General features: G+C 43.6%; 1 long non-coding RNA gene across 2 annotated transcripts; it reads left to right on the forward strand.

Annotated features, from left to right (window-relative positions):
• Window positions 1–840: 840 nt before the first annotated feature.
• LOC125943031 (uncharacterized) lies at window positions 841–5,077 on the forward strand. 2 transcript variants are annotated; one of them, XR_007465502.1, is made up of 4 exons: window positions 841–1,056; window positions 1,826–1,932; window positions 4,794–4,875; window positions 4,997–5,077. It is a non-coding gene; the product is annotated as an uncharacterized LOC125943031 (long non-coding RNA). The 2 variants fall into 2 exon arrangements; XR_007465501.1 differs by having other exon boundaries at window positions 842–1,056; window positions 4,794–5,077.
• Window positions 5,078–7,017: the final 1,940 nt, after the last annotated feature.

Genomic DNA, 7,017 nt, shown 5'->3' on the forward strand with positions numbered 1-7,017 from the left:
ATAAAATGCGAAGCTACGCGGCACCCCGTACAACGTCGCGACAAACAGCAGATAGCGAGAACCACGAGAACCAGCAGATAGCGAGAACCATCGAAGGCCATAGCTGGTCTTCGATCTTCACATAGTAAAAGGGCTCCGATTTTTTTTAAGGGAGGGGGGGGGGCTGCGGGGGGAGGCTAATAATACAGATTATTAGTCTATCATATCGAGCACAATTTACAGGCACCAGTTTGCCAAAAAATGTTGATTTAAGCAATGCTGAGGTTTATGGGAAAACCACGATTGAGGCACACTGCAGAGATCGTTTCGACAATTTCTGAGCCTACAGCTGATGTTAACGATAGCCGGAAGTTATCTAAAACGAAGTGACGGCTCAGGCAGTCAATATCATTCAACTCACGCCCCAGCGACGGCTTTCAAAGGATAACGTAACCCGATCTCTAAGGCCATGCTTTTGCTGGCTGCAGACCACGGAAGCAATCCAAAAAAAGAAAATACGTCATAGAATTTATTTCTACGATAAACTATAGCATAAAATGTGGACTGTTCGGTGGCTTGTTTTGCCTCGCAACATATATACGTAGCTGGGCGTAACACGGCGCAATACATGAGTTTACTGGTGAATATTGTTGGCATCACGGAGGCCACAACAACCTCACAAGTATGCAGGTGGCGCTGTTGTTTTTCCTCAGTCTTCAAGATGGCGGTCGTCTGTGCGAGCTGCAACCGCGCTGCTTACGACATATTTTCTCTGTCGTGTGTTTTTGTGTTTGCTGTAATGAAACGGGACGTAGTTAGCGTGCACAAAAGTGCCAGAAGATACCTCGTGTCTCGCTGCGAACTCGCCGTATGCGTGGCACGCCAGGCAAATGTGGACCAACGATTTTTATGTCGTGGCCTTTGTCTGGTTGTCGTGGAAAGTTGGGTGGACGTCGAAAAAAAATAATGCGTATTGTTAGCGTGCCTCAGCTCGTCCACTACGCAGCGACATCTATGATGGGAGTAATGTCGTCGACGCAGCACCGGCAACTTGGAGAGCGTCGTACCATTGAAAAGGTAAGCAGTCGTGCTTGCTAAGTACACGTGTGTTGTGTGTGCTCCTCGCGTGTGCATAGCGTACCTTGCGAACGTAGGAAATTGAACTTCTGCGACAACAGTGAAACCTGTGCTTGTGCATGCTGCGCGCTGTTTGTCAGAATTTAGTTAAGCAAATTTATTGCTTTGATGCGAAATTGAATATCCATCCTGATAAGCGTTTTCTTCCGATGAGAAAAATTACATTCGAAAATAATCGTGTTCACCTGTACGTGCGCTTCCGCTTTTCTGCTGAAGTTGCATAATAACGACTGATCTGTCTCTTCACCGATTATTACGGCAATTACGTTTTTTTGCTTATAACCTCTTCGACGTTGTAAATAATCTATGCTTACCAGGTTTTCGGTTTACGAGCAGTTTGAGGAGAAAACGAGAATGTAAGCAGTCACAGTTTGCTACTAGTACAGCTTTCTTTTCAAAACAAGGGGTGTTGCCATAACTATGACGTAACTAAACATGGCAGGGAAAAGTTGTTTAAACTAAGTCATGAAAGCAAACTCTAGTATGTAAACAAACATTTCTTGTATGTGCTGCTGCGTGCGTGTTCAAAATTTTACTTTGATGAAGGGGTCCCTATTATCATGACATTCTTCAGTGACTCGACCTTGTGCTCCGTTGCCACCCTGCACTAGTCCAGACATGTTTTTATGTGCACCTTACATGTGTTCACAATATGACAGTTTTATTGTGCCAATCAATGCTATAAGTTAACACACTACTCATTTTGCAGTGGTGAGACCGTGACCCTATAGCAGTGTCAACATAATGGCAGGGAAATGCAGGGATCCCGCAGCCATGGCTACAGCAGGACAGGGTGTAATCTGGATGTCATGTCAGGTATGTATGAAGTGTACGTGTACCATAAACTACGATCTCAGTATGATTTGTGTATAAGCTTATCGACATATTACTCAACTCAGCTTACTAAATAGGCTAAATAGTTATGCAATGTTATTCAACTTGCTGCTTATTTGTGTCCATAACATTATGCACACATTATTGTGTTCTATATAAAACTAAACCTAACATGTCCTGATGTTTAGCATGTTTTTCTCGCTTCAATCACTTGGCTGCAAGTTCACTTATTTTTGCTTTGCACACAGTATATTACTCTCCTTATTTTGGTTTTATTGTTTTGAAACTGTTCTTTATGCTGTAGCTTTTATTTCTGTATTTTTTCTCTGTTTATGCTACACACATGTGCAGTTTTTGTGCATGTTAAAATTCGAACTGTAGTGTGCCAAATATGTCACAGGCCTAAGTGTGCAGCGTGCTTACCTTTGCTTACCATTGTTACTTTAGCATTGCTATTTACAATAATTTCTGTCTTGTCCTCAGATTAACTGCCACTGGCAAATACACATATGATGAGCTTAAATTTCTTGAAATTAAATGTGAGGGTGTAGCCTTGCGACAGCTGAAGTATGGCAGCAATGTCGAAGCTAACTTGCGCCAACTATTACTACAGTATGCCAACAGATACCCATCCCTGTATTTGTGCATTTTCTGAGAACCAGCCGTGTCCACTAGGTGAAATTTGTAGCGTCCTTTTGAGTTTGCCGGTCAGTTCATGTAACTTTTCAGGACAAAATTTACACTGTGAGAGAAGGCAGACCATTACTAATGGGGCTGGCGCACACGTCTTTTTATTTATGCAGTGTGCCTCACTGATTTCATGTGTCAATTTTCCACTGTAGGTGAAAATAGGTGACGATCGTGTAATCTGGCCAGAAGTCCTATTGCTGGAATGCACGGCCAAGACGGATGAGCATACTGGCCTTTTGAGTCAAATATGGTTAATATCTTAAGTACATACTTAGGCATTGGCCAGTCTGTACTATGTGCATTTGACCACATGTGAAAGGAGTACAATACACTGCCTCGGACAAACACTGGACAAATTTAGTGGTAGCTTTAACCAAGGAAGCCTCGCTTGCTTGCCTGCTCGCCTTTCACAGTTCACTTACGGACTGTCGTGCATATCCTGTCTACATTATTTCTTTCTGGTTATATATGTGCATAGCAATCCACAAGCGAATTGAGAAAGACATCCAGGCAAGGGAGGCTTGCTTAGTTAAAGATACCACAAAACTTGTCTTGCATCCATCAGGGGTTGTGTGGTCTATTCCTTTGATCATGTGTATATTTGGTCAGATTTACATGGGGCAGACTGGCCGGTGCCTCAACATGTGCCTGGGAGAGCACCAACATAGGTGTGACATAGTGGACATAGGCCGACATAGGCATGACATAGTGGACTTGAAATGCATGAGAACTATGCCGGTAGCTCATGCAAATATTCTATAACGGCTGGCACTTAAATTTCTCAGGGTTGCATTGGGTTGCCCGTACACCGGCACTCCTATGCTTGTTTCCACGCCAAGTGATCAGATAGAAGATTTTCCAATTGCTGTTAGCAATCCACAGACACTGCTGCTCTTTGTCGAGTGGAAACCAATACAGCCAAAGTAGTTCACAACACGGATGATTAATTTTTGGAACAAAGTGCAGCTGTCCGCAATAGCCAGTAAATGTATCTTGACTTATAGCTATTGTGGCACTGACGATGTGGAATGTCCTGTGTTTGTGGTTTTGCTGTTTTCATTGCCATTATTAATTCTCTCTGTTTTTGTTGGAGTTTGTTCTGTTGGTTCTGGAAGGCAACTTGGAAGCTCTGTTTATGTTGGTACTACTAACAGCATCTTGTACCCTTTGACATCTGTTTTGGCTAGCACAAATGAGTCGACTTAAATTCACAAAGCTCTCTATGTGCAAGCCTTCATAACAGCACTTCTTGACTGGCCAGCACCCTAGTTTCTGCATCCTGTTTCATGGGTGGACCGATCCCCCTGGTTGACCAATCACCACTTTTACAAATTCTTGCTTACGAACGCTTTCTGAATCTGCTCTCGGGTTCCTTGTGCACCGCCTTACTGTTTCAAACATTGAAGTGTTATGCTATTACAAAAATTAGCAGCATCAGAAATGTTTGTATTCTTGTTGTGTGGCCTCTTTCCCAGCTCCTCGGCCATCAAAATTGCTCGTCTCCCGAAGCGACCGTCATACTGAATCTGCTGCGTTGCCATAATGCCGCGAATGAACTGAGTCGAACCACAAAAGGTTATAGGGTATTACAGCACCGTAACCAGTCACAAGCACAGTGAAAACAGCGCCGATTCCAACCAAAAACAAGTTAGCACTTCGGTCGACCTGTCCATGGATTGGATCGAGCCGTAAGGTTACAGGTTGCCAACGTAACGCAAGAAATCGTGGGATTTAGTAGATTTGTTTTAAATGGTCAATTTTGACGTTATTCGAATGAACACAAGGGTCATGGTTCAAGCAACGAAAATTGTGAAAAAAGTACACTTGTGTTACAATCGAATAAATACTGCAATTTTTGAATAACTTAATCTACCTTCCTTGCAAGCAGTGCAGGTTCGTGCCGTGGGATTATTCAGGCAGTCTGTACCTGTTTTTTGGGCAAGACATCATCACTGCCTATATTGTTAAGTTTTTTTTTATTATACGATGCCCCGATTATAGAACAGTTTTGTGTGGTCCCCTCAAAGCCTTATAATCGAGGATCCACTGTAATTGCAATGTAAATTGTCTTTCAATGCCTGTGTTCATATATGAGGTCTTGCAATCGTGGTGTAGGGTGTTCATGCCTAATTTGTGAAAACTTTTCGTTTCAGACCTGAAGCCTACAGCTTCAGATTGTGCGCTTGACTGTCAAGCCTTGTGAAGGAGAGGATGGAGGCTTTTATTTCCCCTTACGTAAGATTATATGTAACTTGCATGCTGATAATAGACCTGTTGCATGGACCACTCATCTACAGCGTGCCTCATAATCATGTGTTGGCTTTGACACTTACAACCCTATCATTTATTTTTGCAGCACCCGGATGCGTCACATCATATGCCTACGGTGAAATACGAGGAAACTAGCCTGCTGCAAGCAAGAGCCCTCCATGTACAGCTCGAATCGATCAAGATTGACGAAGATGACCTTGTCTCTGGCCTTGCCATGCAGATTGCCCTTTACTGGATATTCGACATTGTTTTTGCGCCAAAGGCACAAAGAACATTTGACCATATGCCACACGGTCGGTGTTAACAGTGGTGTGTGGCCAACTCCACTTGTGCGCGTGTCACACACGTTGCTACTGTAAAAAAAATAAAGTGTTCTATTGTTTATATTTTCTCCATATTTTATGTTACAAGCACCCAAGCTCTTGTTCTGTGTCTAAAAAACATGTTCGAGATTAAAAAAAAATCCCAGCCCAAGCAGCTCTGCTCATGTCTTGGGCCTCTGAAAAGCATGTTCGAGACAAAAAATTAACCCTATAAGGAGTAACACCAATATGGAGTACTAAACAGTTCATCCCCTGGGGAGTAACTGGAAGGATGAGCAGTTGGTCCTTGGAGAGTAACTGCAAGGACCAACATTTAGTCCTCGGGGAGCAGCTGGTGGGACTAACATTTAATCTCTGGGGAGCAACTGGGGAGACTAACATTTCATCCTCCAGGGAGTAACTGGAGGGACCAAAAGTTAATCTCCAAGGGAGTAACTGCTAGGGGACTAACAGTTCATCCCCTTGCCGTTGGTCCCTAAAGGGAGTAATGGTTGTGGCAACGCAGTTAGTCCCTCAAAGGACTAACCCTATACCCCCGTTAGTCTCTTTTGGCTTAGAGTGTAACTAGACGAGGGAATTAATGACCTTGTTATGGCCAATCGGAATGATCGAACTGTTCACGAAATGGTACGGCGCTCGCTACCATTTGCGCCGGACTACGCCTCTGATGTCGACCTTCGAACCCGCTTACGATGCAATGACGACCCAATCGCGATACAGGTGCACATGCTGTGCGCAGGCAAGTCATCAACGATGGCTTCTTGCCGCAATTAGTGGGATGTCCATGACGGTCAGCTTGTAGCAATTTGAGGTGCAGGGCCTCGGTGGTCGTTGCCGCATCTACAGCTGCGGCGGTGGCTGTAACCTCCAATAGAGCTTATTTGTTTGTCCGTTAGTAGTCAGAGCCGGACGCCGTCGTCGTCTGGGCGGCGTTGGTGAAGTGGTGGCTTCAAAGAATGCAGATTGCCATTTTGAGATTCAACAGTGCTAAATATACCAGACATGTTCAATCTAATGGCTAGTGGTCCAAGGTCAAGTTGTATTTGAAAGCTTACCGATGGGGGCTTCCAGCTTCAGCGCCGTGCTGTTGGTGTGGCCGTTGGCGGCCTGCTCACTGCAGGTGGAAACACCGAAAAAAAAAGATCTCAATTATATCACTCATTATTTCTTCGTTGATTACACATTATTGTAATTTACAAATACTCAATTATTAGCTGTTTTGTTTCGTTTCTTTTCGCTTTTATTTTACGACAAACATACGAGACAGTTCAGTAATATCCTCAGTTTAAGAAACGAAAACTTAAATTCTTGAGATTTGCCAGTCAGAACCACGATATGATTATAAGGCACACTGTAGTGAGGGACCCTGGAATAACTTGGATTACCTGAAATTTTAATGTGCACTTAAATTTAAGTGCACGAGCATTTCTCATTTCCCTCTCTTCAGAATTTTCTAATTTGTCGCTCCGCAGGATGAAAGCCGCGATCCAAACTTATTCAGTATGTTACTTGAGTGTCTCTTTAGGCTGCCGCGTCGAATCATATCAAAAGCGATTTGTACAAGGAAGAGGAATAAACTAGACCTTTATAGTTTTCCTTAAAGTACACATAAATCGAAATTCATCGCTGTTTTAGACTTACGGCCACTTATGAATGCTACCATTGCTGCCAGGAATTGAAGGCACGACCTCGTATATATCAGCACCCACGCCTTAGCCGCTGACGCACCAAAGCGTGTGTGCTTAGGTTTATTGCGTCGTTACGTAAGGAAGATGACATTGAA

This window comes from Dermacentor silvarum, chromosome 2 (genome assembly GCF_013339745.2).
Source record: "Dermacentor silvarum isolate Dsil-2018 chromosome 2, BIME_Dsil_1.4, whole genome shotgun sequence".
Taxonomy (NCBI): domain Eukaryota; kingdom Metazoa; phylum Arthropoda; class Arachnida; order Ixodida; family Ixodidae; genus Dermacentor; species Dermacentor silvarum.